The following is a 24297-nucleotide window of genomic DNA, read 5'->3' on the forward strand; positions in this document are numbered from 1 at the left end:
AGAGTTAGAGAGATATACATGCTTTTATTTCATCTCGACTTGACTACTGCGATTTAATTTATCATTGATTGTTTGCAAACAGTCCAAAACGCAGCTGCTAGACTTTTGACTAGTACTCGTAAATATGAACACATTAATCTTAATCTCTCTGCATTGGTTGCCAGTCTGTTATACAATAATTTTTTTAATTTTACTATTTGTTTTTAAGGCTTTAAATGGATTGGCACCTCCTTACCTTTCTGACCTTCTGTGTATAAATACACCTGTTAGATGTCTAAGGTCATCTGAGCAGAGACTATTGATGGTTCATAGGTCTAGACTGAAGTCGAGGGGCGACCGTGCTTTTGCTATATCCGGCCCTAAATTATGGAACAGTCTACCTATGTAACAGTCTACCCTCAGAACAGTTTTAGATCAGGCTTATAATCAATCTTAGAGTCTGTCTTGGGTGGTGTGAGCTTAAATATGTGCTTGTGATGTCCTCTTCTTGCTTTGTGGTTGTGCAGCAAAGTTTTGACGTGTGTGATGTATTTTGTGATGTATTTTCGTTGTGGTTGTACAGCACAGAGGTTCAACTTTGTTGTTTTTATTGTGCTTTATAAATAAATTGAATTGAATATAAAGGGTTAAGTTGTCATGATAACAAAGTTGTAATATCGGATATAACTGTACACAGACAAGGTACAGTAAGTAAGCAATTTATCATGTTTACACGTAAAATCATGTTAAAGCATATAATGTTTAAGCCTTTTTGGCTATACTTTTGAAATGATGTGTATTTTAGCGTTTATGGACTGGCCCCATTCACTTCCATTGTAAGGGCCTTACTTTAACTGCGATTTTTGCTTATTTTAAACAAAGGTGGGACGAGTCAAAATAATATTTTTTGAAAATCATCATTGCACCACAAATGCTGTTAATTGATTGTAAATTGTATCGAACCTGGAATATTGCCTTAATGTTATAATCTTGTTGTTTGGCCAAACAATTACTGTCCTGATAGTTATATAATCAAAAATATATTGTTGCCCCTCCCCCGACCCCTTTACATTGCTTTGATAAAGTTAACTACTTTATATTAGTAGTCTGTAGTGTAGCTAAACTTATTTTCAAAAGTGTAGCAAAACTATAGTTGAATTAGCTTTAATATAAGTAACTTGTATCTTTACAAGCTGCAGTTTTGAAAGTAGCTTTCTCAACACTGGTCTGTGGTACCTATTGTCACTTCATTGAATGCTTTAACGAGCCTGAGTGTGTTGTTACGAGGATGATATTTAATAACAGAAACTATGTCAGTATGAGAGGAGAGGTCAGACTGCCCGAACATTCAGAGTTCTGCAGTTCCCAGCACTGTCATACTGCAGAAAAACAGACTCGCTTTCCATTCCAGAACAAAACAAACTGAAAGGGATAGTTCACCCAAAAATGTTGTTCCATACCTGTATGACTTTCTCTCTTCAGTGGAACACAAAGAGAGATGTTAGGCAGAATGACAGCCTCAGTCACTTTTTACTTTCATTAATTGGAAAACAAGATGCAATGAAAGCAAATGGTGACTGAGGCAAATACTCTGCTTAACATTTCCTGTTGTGTTCCACTGCAGAAAAGAAAGTCATATGAATTTGAAAAAATATGAGTGTGAGTAAATGATGACAGAATTTTCATTTTTGGGTGAACTATCCCTTAAATTTTGCCACCCAACCTGAAACCTCTTTAGATCGCTGCTATGTTCAGTGTGTGTGGTTCAGAATTCGGACAAATTGTGGTTTGCTATTATCAGTGCTTACATTTTTTCCCCATTATTAGGAAATGGTCACTGTGCAGTGTTAGGGAATTGGCAGGAGTCATCGCTTCACATGTTCTCATATCACCTCCAGATGACTGATCTCCATGGAGACACATTGTTAGAGTTTAAGGTTGCATCGGAGGCGGTTGCTGGGAGGGAAGTTAAAGAGCTTATAACCAGGTAATCCCACAATCCTGTCCTCGAACCCTGAAGCCTTAGCGCTGGTTAACATGTCGCTCTGGAGTGGGGGGGCTCAGGGTGGATTGGTGTTAATAAACTTAAACCTAGATCCTTCTAGCTTTTCAAGAGCCATTCTGCAATAACATGACGTTAAAGTGAGCAAAGGTCAAGCCCAAATCAAAACAGACTACTTGCGTCACCGTATAATACTAGAAATGAAGTCTGCAGCGTTGATATCTGCATCTCCTTTAGCAGCCCCACTGTTGCTCTCTGGTGGCCCAAGGTTTATGGTAATATTACCAAACACTATTTCAGGGTGTATCAAATATCACTTATATGTCACTGTTGTACAGTAAATCTCGGTGGTAAATGTCAGAGTGCTTAACTTTATTTGCCTCTTAACTTGGCAATATTTTGTGCTCTCGTGTAGGTGGACTAAGCTTAGTGCCTAACAGCTTGCTGCTTTTGGAAAAGTGTAATGCCCGAGAGATTTATATCTAGCGGATATTTGTCCCGGGGGGGGACAACACAGCCTCCAAGTTTAATATCCTCCCATGAAATCAGTTTTCTCCGAGTCTCCTCTGACTCCTGTTCTCCTGTTGTTAGTACCAATCTTCTTCGTCCCTGTGCTCTCACCCCCTCCTCATCATTGCCAAATGTAAGTCATAGACATCTGATGAGACAAGAGTTTAGATGTAATAGCATTGCTGGACAAAGCAACACAAGATAGGGTGGCCTTCATTGCAGGTTTTTTCACAACATATCTACAGCTATTAGGCACATAATGGAGTGTGGCCACATATGCAGTTAACATGGTTAGATTTTTTCCTGGAGAAAAATCAAGATGAGGGACACTGATTGCTAAAATGTGGACTTGGTATCTGGTCTTTTAACCAACAAGTGTGGGCAGAATGTCCATCTCTGGAGAATTAGAACAATGTTATTATTATTAACGAAAACTAAAACAAAAACTAAATGAAGACATTTTTGTTAACTGAAATTAAAATTAAAACCAACATTGGAAAATTGAACTAAAATCCATTTTCATGTCTCCCAAACTAAGATATAATTACATTTACTAAATAATTTTAACAAATTAAAGGGATAGTTTACCCCAAAATTAAAATTATATAATTATTTACTCAACCTGATGTTGTTTCCTGATGTTCTTCCATGGAAAACAAAAGAAGATATCAGGCAGAATGTTATCCTCAGTCGCCATTCATTTTCATTACAAATTTTAAAATGCATGTTTAAATTGTCAGTTATATCAGAAAATGAGAAAAAAACACTAAATATACTGAAAAACTAAAACTAAAACTGAGAAACACTAGGAAAAAACTAAAATTAGAGTGAGAGTGATAGCATGGAATGAGAAATAAAAAAAAATAATTAAAAAAAACCTGAATTGAAAATACAAATCAACAATAAAATAGAGATAAAAAAAAAAAAAAAAAAAAAATAAACTATTATAACCCCGCATTTGGTGCAGTTCGCCCGCATTTAAAAAGCTTTTTATGTCTGTGATTACTGAAAACCTGTTTGTCTTCGAGAGACAGGCCTTCCATAACCTGTTTTATGACTGGCTTATTGTGTGTCCGAAGGAAAAAAACAGCAAACAGCACAGGCTAATCCAGCAAATGCTCTTATCTCACAACCTGCTCTGGGGCTTGATACTGTTTTAATAATGGCAGCACAACAGTGGATTTGTCCTGGTCACATGAATTATAAATATTGATTTTGTGACTTTGAGGGTTGAAAAATGAAGGCAGCTGCTTTTTAAAGACAAGATAATGGCTCTCAGATCCATTGTATAACGTACCGAAATGGGACCTTGATGGCAAAACCTTGCACAATGAAACGGGCCCCTGTTAAAGGTCACAAGGTAAGACAAAGACAACCCTTTCCTGAATTCTGTCCATGCTGCAATCGCCTCTCTTTATCTCTCTGTCTTCTCTCCACGATAGATTGTCATATCCAGCATAATGTGCAGCTACAACAAAGCTGATTGGACCGAGCTTGCCAAAATGGCAGAGGTGAGTCTTTATTATGCTAATTTGTGAACACATATAATAACCTCTTCCCTTAGGGATAATTTGGCTCTTTCGATAACACTGCATCACACACTGTCCTTTACCAAACTGCAAAACCAACATTTACTGTTATCAAAAAAAAAAAAAAAGAAAAAAAAAAAGCCCTTTATTGAATCACTGGCAGCTAATCCTGGATCTAAAGTTACATTTATGGGAAATGCTTATCGGAAGCAACTAATCTGATGTTGCCAAGAAGCTGAGAGGGATTTGACGGTGGATGCCAAGGAGTGAGCCACTGATGGTTGAATGAATCATAAGGAGATGTGGAGAGGGGGATGGAGAAATAAAGAGGAAATGAAGGGACTTCCCAGGCCAGTCCATCTGTGAGAATTGAGTTCTCCAGATTCCAGAGTGTTGTCAGTCAAACCAAACAGCTTCAATCCACAATCAGTATCAACCCCCTAAAGGAATCAACCCCAAACAGCTTCAACCCCAAAACAGCTTCAAACACAAACGGCTTCAGTCCTAAATGGCATCAACCCCTAATGGCTTCAACCCCAAAATTCCATAAACCCCTAATGGCATCAACCCCAAAATGGACTCAACCCCAAAAGGCATAAACTACAAAACAGCATCAACCTCTAATAGCTTCAACCCCAAATGGTTTCAACCCCAAAAACAGCACCAACCCCAAATGGAATCAACCCCTAATGGCTTCAACCCCAAAATGCACTCAAACCCAGACCAACATCAGTTCAAACTGCATAAACTCCATGATAACACACATACAAACATGTATACATACTCATTCACACCTATCACACTCCAATAAGTCTACACACACACACAGATACACACACGTGTAAACACAGGCCTTGATATTTTAAGTGGAAATAGAGGGAGACAGTGGAGCTACCCCAGGATTAATCATAGTTGACTTGCAGATCTCAGGCGCTTAACTGTGCAGAGAAATTGGCTGAAAGTAAACAGTCTGCATGTCAATGTGTTAATTCTCCTATCGATTACATTGACGCATACCTCCATCATCTCTCTCACCTCATTAAACTGGCCTGTTAAACCCACCCAAAACCCTCTTTTACTAATGGCATAGATGGACATCTGGTATTTCCTGTCTCCCACCCCCATCCATATTACTGTCATTATATATTCACCCAACATATCCCTGTCACTGAAGCCCAGGTACATTTAGCATATTGTATATTTATAAGGCAAGCCGATGATGTAAAGCATGGTGAGAATATCGCTTGAGATTACAACTGCTGTGTCACACCACACTTCACTTGAAAAAAGCTTGTAAAAAACTTACAATGGAAGTGATTTTAAAGGATTTTTTCACCCACAAATGGCATTTATGTCATCATTTACTCACACTCATGTCTTACCAAACCTGTATGACTTTCTTTCTTCTGTGGAACACAAAAGGTAAAGCATTTCCTGGCCACTTTTTTCTGTATAATGAAAGTGAATGAAAACTGGAGCGGTCAATCTCCAAAATGACAAAAACACCATAAATTTATAATAAAACTGGTACGTATGAATTACGCACTGTATTTCAAACCTGCAGGTCTTGCTCTTTTACCTATATTGGTTGAAAGCAAAATAATTGATCTGTTGTTGGAGATGAAATGAGAAATGTATGGGAGATATAAAAGAACGGCGTGAGGTGGTTAAAGCACGTTTGACTTTGGACCTGGTCCGCCGCCAGTTGGTAAACTCCTCTGTGGTCTAAATGCGTCGTCTTCCTCGCGTCTGCTGTTTAGCTACCTGTGCCGGCAAATATGAAATAAAGGCTCAGTTGCCATGGCAACTCCGTTTTCAAAGAGAATCAACCATTCATTCCCACTTTGAAATCTAAGGGAACACTTAACACTGTTCCTCGCCTAAGGACACTACTTAAAAGTTTTTTTTTCACGCTTTCTTTCCCTCCCTTGCACACCACCCTTTCTCTCTCTCTTACTCTCTCTCTCTCTCTCTCTCTTGTCCAGATTCTCACTCTCTCTCTTTTTTCTCCTCACAGTAGTGTCAGTCTGAAGTAAACCATTCTTCTTTCCTATGCTACTTTCCCTCTATAAAATCACTGCCTTTGAGAGAAATATAACATCATAACGATGTGCCTGAGGCTATAATTCATAAATGTCAAAGTCTCTCCATGAGCTGTTGCTATTTTATCCAATTGAAAGTTGGCAGAAGCAAAAAGGAACAGTGGATTTCAGATAAATAGCTAAAAGCAGGCCCAATAATACAGAAAGTGTGCCATGTGTGCTTGTTTGTGAGTGGCATAGCTACAGAATCTGTGAATTTAAACAAATGAAAGTCTCTTTGCCATCACTCAAATGGCAGTTGCTTGGGCTGCATCCTCTGCATTTGTTGCTTACTTAGGATTTGGGTTGAGCGATACTTGAGTGATATCGGTCAAGTAGTAAAGTCATTTTATGCATGATATTTCATAAAATTGTTTGCAGCACCTTTAACGACATCTCTTGAAAGTCCGGCTGTAGTCAAGTGGCTATACACAAATATTCTATGCTATTCTATATGCTGGGGTTGGGCATGAGTGTTTGAGTTAGAACCAGTTTCTAGAATCAACACCTTTGGTTCCCTGTCTCCAATGCTGTTTCTCCGCTTTTGGAGAGAATATATTTTCACCAGATATTTTTCTTCCCATCCTGTCATCTCCTTAATGCCCCCTGAGATCAGACTAGCCCTGTTTATCCACAGAGTATGACAAGGATTGCTAATGTGTTCCTTATCTGCTTTGCAGTTGATAATCCTTGTCTAAGACATTGTCAGGCTTGATTCAGATCTAGCTACTTTCTTAGAGCACGTCCTCAGAATTATTTACTCGTAGTGTCCCTCACTAAAAAGTACTGTGTTGGTACCATATTACATTCATAGTATAAGATAGTAAAATCTTGATACAGTGTATGGTATTTGATATACCATGGTTTTTTATAGATGCTTTTCCACCATCAGGCTGAAGGGTTCAAGTTGCGGAACCATGACATTCCGGGTTTGTTGGCATGGTTACATTTTTTTGTTTTTGTTTTCCACTGTGGTACTGCAAAATCAGAATTAGAATGGAGTGAGTGAGCAAGTGACCAATCGTGACTTGCAATGTCAATAAAGAAGTTTCGCTAGCATGGTTTTCTATCTTTAGTACGGTTAGCTAACTGTGCTGAGAATTCCGGGCTGGGAACGTTTTGTAATCGTACAGAACTGTGTGGAAGTGGAAATTTATACTGGAACCATTCCTAACTGTGCTTGGAACCATTCGGCCTGATGGTGGAAAAGCACTTTATGATTACCATAATAATATACCATGGGATGTACATGGTACTCCAAGGTACTTTTAAGAATTCCTTGGTATTTCCCACAAAAAAAAAAAAAAAAAAAAAAAGTAATAAGGCATGTCACATTCTCTTTCCAAAGGGAACTTGACCATTTTTGCTTGTCTAGTAATGAATATTTTGGGTTGCAGTGTCTAATTACTAGTGTCTTCTAAGGCAAGCATCACTATTACTATTGCTCATACTTGGCATACTTGAAGGCTAGTTGAGGAAATTTGCGCTATTACTTTTCTGAATGATCATACTTCCATTTGAATATTACATAATACTATTTTTTTTTTTTTTTTTTTTTTTGTGATGTTTCACATCTTGTGAAATGCTGTCATCTCCTCCTTTTCTGTTATACTGTGCCATGTTTGTAAAATTGTATAATAACTTGCAGTGGTTACTGATGTTTGGGATTGTGTGAATGTTTGAACCTGCATTACTTTTTTTTCACAATGCATGTGAGCTGTTCTAAAAGCTCCAAAATCACGAGCCCATGGGCCCTTCTCATGCACTGAACAGTGGGTCAACCATTTATTCTAAAGCACACACAGACCATGTTTATCTGTCTTTAATCACAGCCTTTTGCAGTGCAATAACATACTATATGAACATATCACAACTTTTATGTTATTTTAATTAATTGTGCAGCCCTTAAGGATCATGAAATTAGTCTGATGCGGAGCAGAATGAGCACCTTGGTCGGCTCTTAGGAAATAAGGCATGTCACATCTGCTATTCTCTTTCCAAAGGGCACTTGACCATCTTTGTTTATCTAGTAAAGACTATTTTGGGTTGCAGTGCATAATTAGTAGTGTCTACTAAGGCAAGCATCACTATTACTATTGCTCATACTTGAAGACTTGTTGAGGAAATGTGTGCTATTACTTTTCTGAGCGATCATACTTCCATTTGAATATTGCATAATACTAAATTATTACTGTGGGACTCAGTTAAGTTTATAATTATAATATAATACTGAATAATCATTATTATTTTTAGGATTAGATTAGTTTTATATCCAAGTAAGATATGTCTGTCCTGTTTACTTCACCTTCACCTGGAGCTTTTATTTTGACACTGAAAGTGCAGTGTGTATTTGACAGTTTGTGATGTTCCACATCTTGTGAAATGCTGTCATCTCCTTCTTTTCTGTTATACTGTGCCACGTTTGTAAAATTGTATAATAACTTGTAGTGGTTACTGATGTTTGGGATTGTGCTAATGCTTGGACCTGCATTACCTTTTTTCATAGTGCATGTGAACTGCTCTAAAAGCACAAAAATCAAGAGCCCTTCTCATGCACTGAACAGCGCGTCAACCATTTATCCTAAAGCACATATAGACCATGTCTTTAATCGCAGCCTTTTGCAGCTTAATCACAGCCTTTTGCAGTGCAATAATGTACTGTATGACCATATCATTATTTAAGTTATTTTAATTAATTGTGCTGCCCTGAAGGATTGTGAAATTAGTCTGATCTAGAGCAGAATGAGCACCTTGGTCGGCTCTCAGGAACCGCTCCTGGCAACTGTGAAAAGACGCAAGCTGGCCTGGTTTGAGCATGTTACCCACCACAACAACCTTTCAAAGACAATCCTCCAAGGAACAGTGGAAGGTGGGTGAAAGTGTGGAAGACAAACATCAGGGAATGGACATCCCTCTCCATAGCAGAGCTTCTGTCAACAGAAACGACTGGAGGACAGTCTCAACTGCATCATCCATCATGCCACCCTGACGGCCTGATGGGCAGAGGGACTGACATGACATGGCTCTTTATGAAACGTTATGGCCTAATAAAAAACATTAACATAGTCACGATATTAATGATATTGCTTAATTTTATATTGTCAGCAAAATCATCACGATTATATAGTGAATAATATACATTGCCTAGCCCTAGTCTACATTAATGGAGGGACTAGAGCCATACCTAAGGGACCAGAATATCAGAGACTTAGGTGTGGGTTCTTTTGACTTGGTAAACAACCAACCAGAACACTCTGGCAACCACCACCCTTACAAAAAATCTAGAGTTGCCACAAACGTGCCGCAAATTCGTCACTCATTAATTTTCACACGCAAATGAGCTTTATGGCAAAATCTTCATTGTCTGCAAAAGTTTTCTGCAGATTCACCACTAAAAGTGAAGAGTTGCAAACTTCTGGCAAACATTTGTGGTGAATAGCTAGCTCATTTGCATGTGAAAATAATGAGTGGCTAAGCAAGTTTGTGGCAAGTTTGCCAGAATTCTAGATATTTTTTTAAGTTCTAGCATCAAATTCATACACTACAGTGCATAGTATATTTTGCAAGTGCATACTGAATAGTGCATCATTTGGGACACAGCTTCAGAACACTTTATCAACAATCTGTTAATGCCTTAGCAACCATCCAAAAGACTAGCAACCGCATAACAATGCGAAAAGAGCCACTCAGAAGACCTTAGCATCCATACGATCTGGCAGCCACTAGAATAAAGAGATCTTCCAATCACGTCTTCAGCAAACTATTTTTTACCATTTTGTTTTGTCTTTTTCTTTTTGTATGGCTTTTTTTTTTTTTTTTTAAATCTATCCATACTCTCTCACTAGTAAGCCTTCAAATCAAACAGTAGTCTTTCTCTCCTCTCTCTCTCTCTCTCTCTTAAAGCAGCTTACTGTGATGCGATATGATAGCACTTAATTCACTGTGTGTGTGTGTGTGTCGCCCCTTTTGTTGGACGGGCGGGCGAAAAGTAAAGCCTACCCCCCTCCTACTCCTCCACTTTGCTCTATAAAGGGCTTAAAAGAAACTGGGTGAAATTAAACATTATTGATAATTGGCTTTGGGATCACGGCACATTGTGTCCATTTTGTACCTGTGTTTGCTCCTAATTGACCGTGAAATCTGGGTCCTAATCCTTTAGGGCTTCAGGTTTGTCCTCTTTGCTCGGCTGACAGTGATAAATAGCATCACCCCACCTCGTGCTCCTATGCACTATGTAAGGCTAAAATGCTTATTATTCTTTTCCCGCTTTAATGGCTGTCAGTCTGCGTCAAATCATAAATCTACAGATGGAGTCAGTGTGGCAGGTTTGTAGAGCTTTTTGTAATTGTTTAAATCCCCCATGTGATGTGGTTTAAAGCCCCTGTGGATCTGTAATTGCCTGTCAAACTCGGCTCGGCTATGCACCCCACTCCATGAGCTCGTCTGCCGCCCGCCTGCTTGCTTACTCATCTCTCGTGCATCCATGTGGAACACTTATCACCGCTCTCATCTATTTTAGAGCCAATGTCTCAGTCAACGCTGATTTGGTTCACTCATTGTTTTGCATCTGCTTGAGTCTGATAAACAATAAAAGTGTTTGTTTTTAGATATATCCTTTATTAGTTTGTGCATGCGTATCTTCTTTTGTGTTGCATAGTGAATAGATTCATTGCATCAAAAAAATTTTTTTGAAAAAGTATATCAATGAAGCCTACTGGCCCTATATGATTATACTGTATATAGTTTGTTATGCACTCTCAAAGTTTGTGTGTGAATTGTGCACCACTAGCATCACCGAACAAGACTGCAAAAATAACTAGATTTGTAAAGTTTGTCAAGAGAAACGTTGATGTTGACTTGACAAAGTCTTTCTCTGAAAGTTTTAAAAAGATAGATAGTCAAGTAGACCTTCAGATAAAACCTTTAGAAAGTTTGTTCTAAAGCCATGATATGGCAGACCTTGTTTGTGTTAAAATGAGGGCGAGCTGGCTTGTGCAATACCTATGCAAAGGAAACCATGCTTGTGATTATGGAAGCCCCGGTGAGGAGGGTAAACATAGTTATGCGTTATCCTTGTGAAACGATGGACGTGCTTGAATTTAATCATTGTGTGGGGAAAGATATGATGTCATGCTCCCTTGGAGTGCCCACATCATGAGCTCTGTCTTTCCTAGTGAGTAGGGCATAGGGATGGTACCTTGAATTGGAAAGCACCCGCTACGTGATTTAGAGTGAAGAGCGACCAACAAAACAGAGATATTTTACTGAATGGAGTGATGAGACCCCATACAATAAGCACTGTACATCATAACATGCCAGAGCATTGATCTTAATCCCCCAATGGGGAACACTCGGGCATGCAACACGGTGAATAACATGCGAGTGAACCTGACCGAGTTACCCTCATGTGATCATGCTATGGATGCGTGGTTGCCTGCCGTTACTATGAGAGCTGATGCGCTGTTGACATGAAATATTGCCTTTTGATATTGATGCAGATGTGGCAGAAATCTAAAGATCCAGCACATCTAGGTAAATATCAGTCTCTGTTTGCAACTTTTTCAGATAACATTAAATCTGCAAAAACCTCCTATTACCAGAACATGATCAACAGCTTGTTTAGAACATTCAACACACTTCTCTGCACTCCCCCTCCACCACCTGACACATCACTGACAGCAGATGTCTTCGCCACATTTTTTACTAATAAGGTTACAACCATCAGCAATACATTCTCAGCACCACTCCCTGTCAAACACCTGTCTCTGTATGCAACTCTTCTATCTCTATGTTCTCTCCTCTGACTGACACTGAGGTCTCTAAACTCCTCATCTCCAACCACCCCACCACCTGTTCCCTTGACCCCATTCCTTCTCACCTTCTCCAGGCCATCTCTCCGTTCATCCTACATTCACTCAGACACATAATTAACACATCTCTACTTACAGTCACTTTTCCCACTACATTTAAGCAGGCTCGAGTAACCCCACTGCTGAAGAAACCTGCACTTAACCCCACACAAATAGAACACTACAGACCAGTCTCTCTCATCTCATTCATGGCAAAAACACTTGAAAGGGCAGTTTTCAATCAAATCTCTGCCTATCTCTCACAGAACAAGCTGCTGGATGACAATCAGTCAGGCTTCAAAAGTGGACACTCCACCGAGACTGCCCTGCTGGTTGTCACTGAGTCACTGAGACAGGCGAAAGCTAAATCCAGATCATCCGTCCTGATTCTGCTGGACCTTTCTGCAGCCTTTGACACAGTCAACCATCAGATCTTACTCTCTACCCTCTCCTCACTGGGCATCACAGGAACTGTGCTTGACTGATTTAATTCCTATCTCTCAGGTAGGTCCTTCAAGGTAGCCTGGAGTGGTGAGGTATCCAAGCCACACCAGCTGCTTATTGGGGTACCTCAGGGATCAGTGCTTGGGCCACTTCTCTTCTCTATATACACAACATCACTGGCGCCCATCATTCAGGCACATGGTTTCTCTTACCACTGCTATGCTGATGGCACTCAACTCTACTTGTCTTTCCAACCCAACGACACCACAGTGACTGCTCGAATTTCTACCTGCCTGGCAGATATCTCGGCCTGGATGAAGGAACACCACCTGCAACTCAACCCAGCCAAGACTGAACTCCTTGTCTTTCCATCCAACCCTGCTGTTGAACACAACATCACCATGCAGCTGGGTGCAACTACAGTAACACCTTCCAAAATGGTCAGAAATCTAGGGGTAACCATCAACAACAAACTAAATTTCACAGACCACATCTCAAAGACCACAAAATCATATAGATTTACACTCTACAATATCAGGAAGATAAGACCCTTCCTCTCTGAACATGCCACACAACTGCTTGTCCAGTCACTTGTCATAACTAGACTGGACTACTGTAACACTCTCATTGCAGGCCTCCCTGCATGTGCAATTAGACCCCTGCAAATGATCCAGAATGCAGCAGCACGTCTGGTCTTTAATGAACCAAAGAGAGCGCAAGTTACACCACTCCTCACCTCTCTCCACTGGCTGCCGGTTGATGCACGTATAAAATTCAAGGCTCTGATTCTGGCATACAGAACAGTAACTGGGTCTGCTCCAGCATACTTAAAATAATTTATGCAGAGCTACGCACCCACTAGAAGCCTGCGGTCAGCTAAGGAACGTCGCCTTGTTGAACCAACACAAAGAGGCACCAACACACTTTCCCGGACTTTCAGCTTCATTGTACCACGTTGGTGGAATGACCTTTCCAACTCAATCCGTGAAGCTGACTCTCTCTCTGTCTTCAAAAAACGACAAAAAACACTTAACCAGTCATTAAAAAAAATTAATAAATAAAAAATAAAAAAATATTGTTGCACATTAATCTGTTTTGAATTGTTCTGATGCAAGTGAAACTTTGTAATATTGCACTTTTCATACCACTGTCTCCTGAAGATGATTCACTCATGTCTTCCTCTTTGTAAGTCGCTTTGGATAAAAGTGTCTGCCAAATGAATAAATGTAAATGTAAATGTTATGATGAACAGACAGCATAGGCAACAGAAGGCCTAGACCCATGACTAAATCTGAATGCATTTGATGGATATGATGAGAACTTAGCTTATTTCTGATGGAAATCAGCTGCTGCCTGAGCCGATGATTTTAACAGACTTGGCAAGGAGCGCACTCCTTCCGCTCCGGGTCAGGCATTCCAATTGAGGATGCGGTGGCTCGACTGAGGGAGATCTCCTAAGTAAAAGAGATATGGATGAAGATCCGGGTTTGCTGATTGTTTACTCCCCATGGGTTTGATGCGGGCAGAAGTTGAGATGAAGTGATGCCGTCGTTGGGAAGGCGGGCTTCCAGAATGTTCTGTGCACGAGTTCTCCTGTGGCCTGGAGAGGTCGGAACATGTCTATTATGATTCCGAGAGGGCGCGATCCCACTGAGAATCCGGAAATTTGCGAACGTGTGATGCGTGAGGAACTGCTGATTCTGGATAAGGTAAGGAGCAGTGAATAAGTCCCTGTCCATAGCTGGATGTTAGCTAGTTGGAGAGCGAATGGACTCGACGTCAGACAGTGCTATAGAATGATGTTGTCATGTTAGCACACTGAAACAGCAATGTGATAGATTGTGAGCAAACTTATAAAGCAATGGCTTACATGTGATTGGCTAGGAGTTACCTAGCTAATGGTCCGATGAAGTACAGCTGCTAGTCTTCCCGCTAGAACTACGCTGCTCTTACATTTCTGGTACCCTAGGATCGGCCACATTATGCTGACTCACTCACAAACTCAATCTCCTATCAGACATGTTTGCATCGTCTCCAGCGTGTTTTCCTTCCCCTGTGGCACGACCGGAAGCATGTTGCCTCAGCAGTATGGGATATCCGGGTCTGGAAACTGCGTTGAAACCAGTAAGTAATCACATTTGCATAATTATTGACAAGTGTGATTCGAAGGTTGCATTTTTACTCCACTGATGGTTAGGTTTAGGTTTGGGGTTTGGGTTGGGGGTACAATTTATAAAACATACATTCCTATTCACTGTATTACAGCCTGCACAGCTGAAAACAACTTACTTCACAACTTGTTTTTGGAGCCCCTCCTTGGACATTACACTCGGAAAATGGAGCTCACACATGCGCATACACCCAACAACACTTTCCGCTTTGGCCACTGGTGCAGTGTTTCGAACTTCGGTAAGCACAGACCGATTTTAGCTAAAGAAAAGTCAACATGCTGTTTCTGATTACATAGTGAAATCAGTCTGTTGTGTTTGTTTACATTAGAATTTTTTGTCATTTATAGATTGAATTAACGAGCATACCGTTGACCTGTTTGAAAATTCTGTCTATGGTAAAAAAGTCTATAGGATTTCTTGGATTTTTGATGGTCCACTGTGCACATTTTTTGTGTGCACATTTATGATGGCTCGCAAAACCAGGATGAGCGGTCTGATACATGGATGTGCGGTTGTTACATATACATATCAGACCACTATATGGTGCCATTGACCAAACAGAATGGAGTATTCCAGAGAGCTGTTTAATAAAGAATTTTGACAATAAAAAATGTTACTTTGTGGCACTTTAGGTTATGCACTTTAAAAAAAAAAAAACCTTAACCTTTTTGGTTCTATTTGGAATCTATTTATTTTTAAGTGTGTATGTGCTATGTATGCTCCATATAACAGAGTTGCACACCAACAGCTTGATTGTGATGCAAAGTTGGAAAATGCATTGAATATATACTTAAATAATTTGAGGCTTCTGCACCCATCTCGCAGGCGTCTGGAGCTGATGCCCTGGAGCTGAATTTATCATGTCCTCATGGAATTGAGGAAAAGGGAATGGGGCTCACCTGTGGGAAGGTAAATCCAACATTCAGCACTTACTGTACCAGTCAGCATGCAGAGACATTGTCAACAGTGTCTTTAAGCATGGGGTCAGAATGACAACTGAGAAGCACTTGTTTGGGGTTTGTTTTATTAACAGCCTACAATGCAGGCCAATTTGTTTATCAAAGAATGAGGTGTGTGATAAGTCCAAAGTACTATGGTACATTTATGGTTTTAGATGGTAATACCATTGTACTTTGACAAATACCATGGTACTGAATGATCAACATATTCATGTACCATATTTACATTACTCTAGTTCGAAGACTACTATGGTACTACTGTGGTACATATCGAATAACCACGGTATAACTATAGGACATAAAAATAAATGAGATTACCATTGTACCATGTCCAAAAAAGAAATACTATTATCATGGGACAGGTTCAACAAAGCATTACATAAGCATGTTACCATGTTTGAAAAGCATAATATTACCATGGTACTTTATGTCAGTGCAAAAAATAGTCAGGTCAACATAAAACCTTTGATGCATATTTATAGTGCAGTTCATAAATTATGCTAAAAGCAACTTTCTCCAAAAGTTAGTATAGAATGGCAGTAATACAAACTGTCTGTGTTACAGTTTGATTGTCCTTAATTGTTAATTAATATGGCCTAGCTTCTCAATCTTCGTAAATTTCCCCCATTTGAGTTTAACAATCATGCTGGTATAGAATGCATACATCTAAATACATGTTTTTATAGCAATCAAACTGTCTTATAACAAGGCAAGATTTTGCTTTTTTAAACATCACATATATTCTGTTCTAACCTATATGCTTAAACCCCATACACATACGTCTACCTACATGGAAAACTTTGTCTAGACTAGTCCAAATCAACGTTACCCGTACAACTGTCACATCACAATCACAAGTCCTCATGCAATATACAATTTCATACATATAACGTATTTAAAACAGAAATAATTAAAAAAAGTTTGTCTCTGTGGATTTTGAGGTAATGCAATTTTGATGTAATGCTACTCTGTGTTTAATAAAGTATAAATTCATGTGCAGTCACACATGCATTCCTATGTGTACTGTTCCGAATCACAGCACATATGAATCGTTGATGAGAGAAACTGTCATGAGCTCGACTTTCCCAAACCTGCATCATTGCCTATCCACATTACCACAACATCGAGTCTGTCAAAGCCTTTTAACATGACTTTTCCATCACAGCACATACAACTGAAGAATTAACCAAATTTAATAATCCTCAAATAATCCCTTTTGTGGTTTGTAAGCAATTTTCATTAAAATGCATAACTCAACCAAATCAAATGCAGCATTTGTGCGTGTGGCCTGTAGAGATTAAGGTGGAATTATGTTGTTGTTGTTTTGTGTTTTATGCCATGGTATGGTGCATATTACAGAGAAAACAGCTACATCTTGTTTATAATTGTATGATTACACCCTCAACAACTGTGAAATGCAAAATAACATCCTGTCAACTGATGCACTTGATAGAAAAACATCACTTCTCTCTGCACCTTGGAGTACTTCTGTGATATCCATAGCTTTTTTGGAACAAAAACAGTGTAAAATGCAATCTAACGATTGTAAGTTTCGGGTATTTGTCTGTTTTAACTAGCAATAAAAACTTTTTTAGTCACTAAATATGCTTGACAAAGCCTCAAACCATAACTGTCATGGACAACTGACATGCCAACCTTTGCTTCTAGAGGTATGTTATCACTGCAGAAAAAGAAAACAGCTTGTACTAGCTTGGACCATCTTTGTGACAAAAATGGTCTGGTTTTATATAGGCAAGGCTGGTCTGCTGCTGACATAAGCTGGTTAAGATAGTCCTTGTTGTAGAAAGACTAAGACAAAATTAACATTGTAGCCATGGTGGGTGACAATAGCCAAAAACAATATGAAAGTTAACAAAACAAAGATACTGATCAATAAGATGCAATATTATGGTTTTAAAGGGTTATTTATATATAAATAATTATATTGTGCTATAACTTGCTTTCTTATGCAGAACACAAAGAAATATATTTTAATGAATATTGTGGGCCATCTTTTCAATACAGTGGCAGTGGATAGTGTCTCACTTTAAAGCTTCAAAAAGGACCCAAAAGTGTCATAAAAGTAGTCAGTGTGACTCGTGCATCATATTTCAAGTCTTTTGAAGGCATACGAAAACAACCCGAGATTGAAGTAATTTTACAGTGAAAATTCATGAGTGCTATGAGAGAAGCTTGTTCACAATGGCATGCATGTTCACACAAAAACGTGCAGCCTGATCTCCTGAACATTACGTAGTGGTGACAGCATTTTTACCAAATGAAATGATGTGCCTCATTACACGTTTTGCTGCAGTTTCCCATTGAAATGTTCAGCGGGGGGAGCCAAAAGCGGGTGAAATGTTGTCGTAATCAGATAAGGTTTTTAAGGTGCATTTTAGATGGAAGTTTTAATGAGTAAAACGTACCTCCCTAACCTAAAACTTTAACCTAACTCTAACCAAAAGTGTCCTAAACACAAATGAGAGGTGAACAAAACAGACATCTTTATCCTAAACCAACACCTAAACCTACCGGTTGTGTGGAAAAAGCAAATGTGACATGAAAAGCACATTTTCTGAAGCAGCCATGTCATTTTGACATGGCACGTGCCAGCTTGCATGCTTGGCTGGGCTTGAACCACGGTCTGCCAAGTCCAAAGTCCAACAATCTGTCAATTGAGCTATTACATTGGAATACGTGTGTAAATGTAGGTGGTACTGTAATACAAGCATTAAAATATGTTTTTCAAATGATGCGTCATAGTAAAAGTCTTTTGATATCATAACATGTGAGTAAAGTGTGTGTGTAAAAGTGAGAAAAATAAGTGTTTATCCTTGTTCGACTCCACGTCCACATGTGTGGAAGTTGTATTTTGACTTCGCTATATGCAACGCATATTTTAAATTAATTTAAACCAAGTGAATACTGTTCACAACACTCTAAACTGTCATTTAAGGGATAAACTTCTGCCGCACCGCGTCACGTGACACAACAGCATGATGTCGATTTCCATGAAACGCTTCTACGGGAGCAGCACCAACAAAAGTGCATCTGGTAATAAACCTCTAAGTTTTTTTATTGAAACATGCTTGGTTGTAAAGAGTAGCATCTCTAGTTTTGTTTGATATGCCACTATAAAAACAAAACCTGTCCATATATGTGGAAATTGGCACCTTATTCCCTCAAAAGTTGAAAAAACAAAACGCATAAGAAAGAAAGTCCCAAGGATTTCGAATGTCATGAGGGTGAGTAAATGATGACAGAATTTTCATTCTGGGGTAAACTGTTCCTCTGGAATCAGTATCATTCACAACAGCTCATTATTTTTAATGTGACTGACTATTTTTGATTAACATTTTCTAGACGTTGAGTATATACGTGTTCAAGCTGTCTTTTATTCCTTTAAATGAGGTACACAGGCTTTATATGCCCTCATCAAAGTCGTTACACACGATCAAGCTGTGAAGGTCTGCCACATGATTTAAACCTAGACATGTACGTGACCTGGCGTATTAGCATTTCTCTTAGCCCATATCAGGCACGAATAAACTCAAAGACCTTACACCTCTTCATTCTGTTCACCTGACTGAGTGTTATATTGCAGGAAATAAACTAGCTTTTCCATCCAAATATAGACAGAGTTATATCCCTCAGAAGAGGCTGTAAATTCACAGTCATATCCGTTGTGTTCGCTGTAGATTTGCCTGCTGTAAGACAAAGAGCTAATCAGAGCCCTAGGGCAGGTATCTGCCACGAGAACTAAAGAGACGCAATATCATTTAATCACTCCGCTTGGCACCTCCTATTTCCTTGCCTGTGGAAAAAGAAGGGAAAAAACATTAATTCAGCATTATTTGTGACTGCATGAAAAGAAATACAATTTGATTTTAATGGGATGTTAATATTCTATCTCGATCGCTCTCATTTCGGTTTGTTTTTATAATGAAATGCTCCCCATTTTTACAGAGCTGTTTCACATTTAACTTGCAGCAGATTAAAGATGCTGTTTGTTTAGATATGTTACATTAATGTGTTTAATTCCTGTTTTTGTTGATCAGTGAGATGCTTTAATCATTAAAGGAATATTTCACAGAAAAATAAAAATTCATAATTTACTCAAACTCTTGTGAGGCTATCACTCCTTAACATTTTCCTTTAAATCTCATTTTGTGATCCATGGAGAAAAGAAAGTCATACAGCTCTGCGTGAGTAAAAAGTGGCAAAATTTTCATTGTTGGGCGAACTGTCCCTTTAACTGAGGAACAGATCACGTTACTGTATGTGTGACGGAGCTGTCCTAGGGGTCATAGAGTTCTTACACAGGTTTGACTCAGCATCCTTCGGGATCTCATCTTTTTTTTGCCATCTGCTCTCAACATAGTTCCCCAGATTCACAAATTAAAACCGGCTCCCATTCCCAGAGCTATTTTGAGCCTACCAAACAGGGCCGGGTGACACCCGAATTCCATCATGCCTCCTGTGAGACTTGCCGGCTCTTAACGAGAGTGCCCACCTTCTCTGACCTTGCACAGTAAAATTTAAATTTCAAGTGAAAAGCTGCTATTATTCCTGCATTCCTCCTTGCGTTCTACCCTGCCCCTCATCCTCTCCTCTCATAGCCTGAGGGAGATTTGGACCACTTTCCATCTCTCTCTCTCTCTCTCTCTCTCTCTCTCTCTCTCTCTCTCTCTCTCAGATAAATAAATAAAACAGTGCAAAACTAAGACAGTGCAAAACAACGTACATAATATAAGAACAAAAAATGGAGACAAACTGTACAATGTAAAAAATAAGATTAAAAAGTCTCTCTCTTTTTCGCTCCTTTTCTTGGGTAATTTCGGCTCTCTCTGCTGAAAATGTTAATGTCCCCATCATATATGTCTTAATCCATTAGATATGAGATAATATTATAATATAATAAATATTAAATATTATAATATATTCTATTAGAAAATATTAAGCTCAAAGTATACTTCAGTTTTGACACAAAAGCTTAGCATCTGCATACAGTCGAATGCCTTTCAAAGTATAAAAAGCCTTTCTAAGTATACTCCATTTGACTGTTTGCACATACACAGGTGGTTGCCACACGTGTGCTACGACTGACATGAGTCAGTGGACTATTTCTCTTCAGGAGCTTAAACCCATAAAGTTTTCTTTATATTTCTTTAGACTCGAGTTATACAAATGCAGGCTTCTCCTGTCCTCACACAGGCATTGTTGATGTTTAATGGCGATTACATGTTCTTCTAGGGCTTCTTCGTGACAGCAGCAGCTCAACGGTGTGGGTTGCCACCTTGTGGAACCACTAGGCTAATTATTGCAAATAATTCCACTAATTATTACAAATTATCCAAGGCGCATGCGCATTCTGCGCAGTCAGAGTAAGCGTGGTTTAAAAAATCGAGTCCCACAGTGCTCGAGCACTCTGATGATGGCAAAATTTGCGTCACACGTCCTGTACACAGATGCCTAGGAATGGCATCTAGCCAAAGTATATTTGGGATTTAAACTCACTATTTTAAAGATGAAAAGTTGTCCAGATAGCCTTCTTTTCAATATTGCAATTAAGTGAACAAATGTTAAATAATTTCACTACTTTGGTTTGAGTGGATGTTGCCATTTTTGCCATGTCTCTAGGTGCTAACTAATTTAACTGAACTGAAAATTTGGCCATTTATTACAAAAATATTCCAAGCATTTCTTCATTTATTTCCTTTCTTTAATCAAAACGTTTCAAATTATAATTTTAATTTTTCTTGGGAATAATGTTTAAGTTGGTAATTAAACCTGAAGTGAGTAATTTTGTGCCACTATCATCAATAAACAGAATTGCAAAATAAACATTGTTTTCAAACAGCTTTTTTGAATACTCCCCCTTTCTGCCGATAATCAAACAAACTGATAATCCCACCCCAAATTCACGCCACTGGTCATGCCAGTGTTGCTGTGTCAGTTGAATGGGTTGCTCAAAACAAACCCAGAGATACTGTGTTTACAGTTTTCGAGGAAACCAACCTACAAATTACTTATAGTTGAGTCTGCATTATAAGCTGGGTTTTAACATCGAAAAGGTTAACTTCAGCTTTAATTTATACGTTTTTATTTTGCTATGTGCTCAGTATTGCTCTCCACCTTGTTAGTCTTTTGTAAAATCTCTTTAACTAAGAGAAGCCAGTTCTTGAATGACATCATACTCTAGGAAGTGACATTTTTAGGAAAACAACAGCACAAACAAGCATTCGCAACGAATTCTGTGATGTTTTGTAGTATTAGTTTGTTTATCTCTCTCTAAAACTGTCCATCCTGTATGAGGAAATTACAGAAATCCATCTGATGCTATCAAAATATGGTTAAAAAAAGATATCAAATTTAACCTCAATTTGACATCCTCGTATAAGCTAACTATCAGTCAAACCCGCACTGAGCAATTGCAAACTTTATTTAGCTCTTAATTTCCATTCTGTTTATTTTCTTGTCATTGTATATATAACCAAGTTATCATTAAAGAAAGTTAACCCAAAAATGAAAGTTCTGCATTACATACTCACCCTCATGTTGTTCCAAATCCACATGACCTTCTTGCTTCCCCAAAAGTCCTAAAAGAGATGTTTGGCAGAACGTTAGCCTCAGTCACCATTCACATTCATTGCATAGAAAAAAAATTGACTGAGGCTAACATTCTGCCTATCTCCTTTTGTGTTCCATGAAAGAAAGCCATATGGGTTTGGACAAAGTCTTTGTCAGTTCACTCGGTGGCCATTTTTGGAATGCTCCCCTGCAGCTATTTTTCTATGTAAACAAGCAGCATGCAGCTCTTATCTACTTGAATGGGGAAAGACCGAAATCCCCAAAACGGTAGATCAAGATTATGATCAAAGAACATATTTCAAATCAGCAGTAAAATCTGTCAACATTGGTGTCATAAATTATGCTTCTTTACCTCAGATTACTTTAAAAAACTAAACTTTCCAGGCTTGTATAGCTAACGCGCATGCGGGTTTTGGAATTGATTGACAGGCGATGTCTCTATCTAAAAGGAGATTGGCTCTTTTACCTGTAAGGTGGGACTTCCTTTCTACATTCGTTGAATGTTGGCCATTCCAATTTTTCCCATGCATTTTAATAGAAATGACCCGTGTCTGTTAAATCGTGTCTAGTTTGGTTAATAGTTATTAGTGTCTAGTAAATGATGACAGGATTTTCATTTTTGTGTGAACCCTCCCTTTAATACAGTTTAAGTGCCTGAGCTTTATCAGGGCATATTTCAGATTATTTACTTAATTTGACAATCTTTATTTATTTATTTATTTATTTTTACTGTATATATTCTAAAAGGTACTGCATAACCATCTTGTCACCTCTCTTTCTGTTACAAAACTGCTTCCATGCTCCCATGTTCCACAGTGATGGCACAAAAATATATATAAAGAATCCAGTTCAACCCCTCCTTTTATTTCATACAAGGCCTCCCCCCTTAACCACACGGCCACCTGCCAATTCAGTGCTGCTGGAGTTACTGTGCAATTCACTCAGCCCTTATTGCTGCTCGGAAGTCGATTTTCATCTCTGAATGCTCTTCAGTGGCTCTGAAAGCTCTCCTCGCCTGCTCGCTGCCCCCTCCGCCTGCGAGTCACGCTGCCTTTGTAAAACACTCACGATTCCTGCAGTAGGTCTACCGCACTTCCAGGCCTGTGGAAAGCACCTCTCCATGTGAAACTGGGTGGCGATGGGTCACGGACTCTGTGCCAAAAGTGGGCCAGCTACACAGGTGCTCTCTCTTCCCCTCACTTTCTCCATCAAGGCGTGTAATACTGTGTACAGCAAACTGCTTAGAGGAAAGAGAGTCTCTGCTCCAGACTCCCTGGCTCACATAGAGCGGCTCTCACCCCCATCTGGCCTGTAATAAGCTGTCAAGGGAAGGCCTCTGAGGGAGCACCGGTCCCTGATGCAGGAGCAGGGTTCTTACAGGCAGCATCTGTTTGGTGGCTGGTGTCTGGCTGCAGGCCACGACCCCTGTGCCTCATATTGAGGCAGGCATAATGCAATTTCCCATGACCCTTTGGGAGGCAAACCTGTCCTGCTTCCTGTAAGGCTGTGTTGTTGTTGTTTCCCTCAAATGCAACCACCGTTTGGCTCGTAGTAATTGTTCCCTCAGGATGCAAGGGTTGGTTTACAGCTTGACCAGGGACATGCCAGTCACTCAACATTCAAGCTTGTCAAGCAGCATTAAACATTTATTACAGAAGAATATAATTCTATTTTTATGCCATAAAATATTTTCTGGCCTGATATCTTCAGTATCTTCGCTGAACTGTTTTCTTTTCATATTAGTATGTACTGTTCGTATTTGTAAGAATGCTGACAATCATGCATTTTATGTATTTGCACAAATACTGTATGTGCTAGAATTAGTATGAATATGTGCAGGGCTCGAGTTGAGGGGGGATGCAAGGGGATGCCATCCCCCTTGTTGCAAGAAATACCAAAAAGCATCCCCCTTGTAAAACCACCATCCCCCCTCACCATGCCCTTAGAACTGATCATGTAAGTAAAATATTTAATATTTAATTTTAAGACGTTTGATAAATAACAGACTTTAAATAAGGGCGATTAGCTGGTCAGAATTAGATTTCGACATGTGTGAGGTTGCCAGATTTCAATAGGTGAAATCCCCAAATCAGATATGGACACTTGTACCTTTATTATATATATTTTGTCAGGGTGACACTTTAGTCCTGCAATCTGGCAACCTTGAGCATGCTAGCTCCCT

The 24297-nt window shown here is 39.2% G+C and overlaps 1 pseudogene; it reads left to right on the top strand.

Moving 5' to 3' along the window:
- The window catches only part of LOC127434528 (dihydropyrimidine dehydrogenase [NADP(+)]-like), a 245984-nt pseudogene that overhangs the window by 143300 nt on the left and 78387 nt on the right, over nt 1-24297 (top strand).

Source organism: Myxocyprinus asiaticus, chromosome 44, assembly GCF_019703515.2.
Source record: "Myxocyprinus asiaticus isolate MX2 ecotype Aquarium Trade chromosome 44, UBuf_Myxa_2, whole genome shotgun sequence".
Lineage (NCBI taxonomy): Eukaryota > Metazoa > Chordata > Actinopteri > Cypriniformes > Catostomidae > Myxocyprinus > Myxocyprinus asiaticus.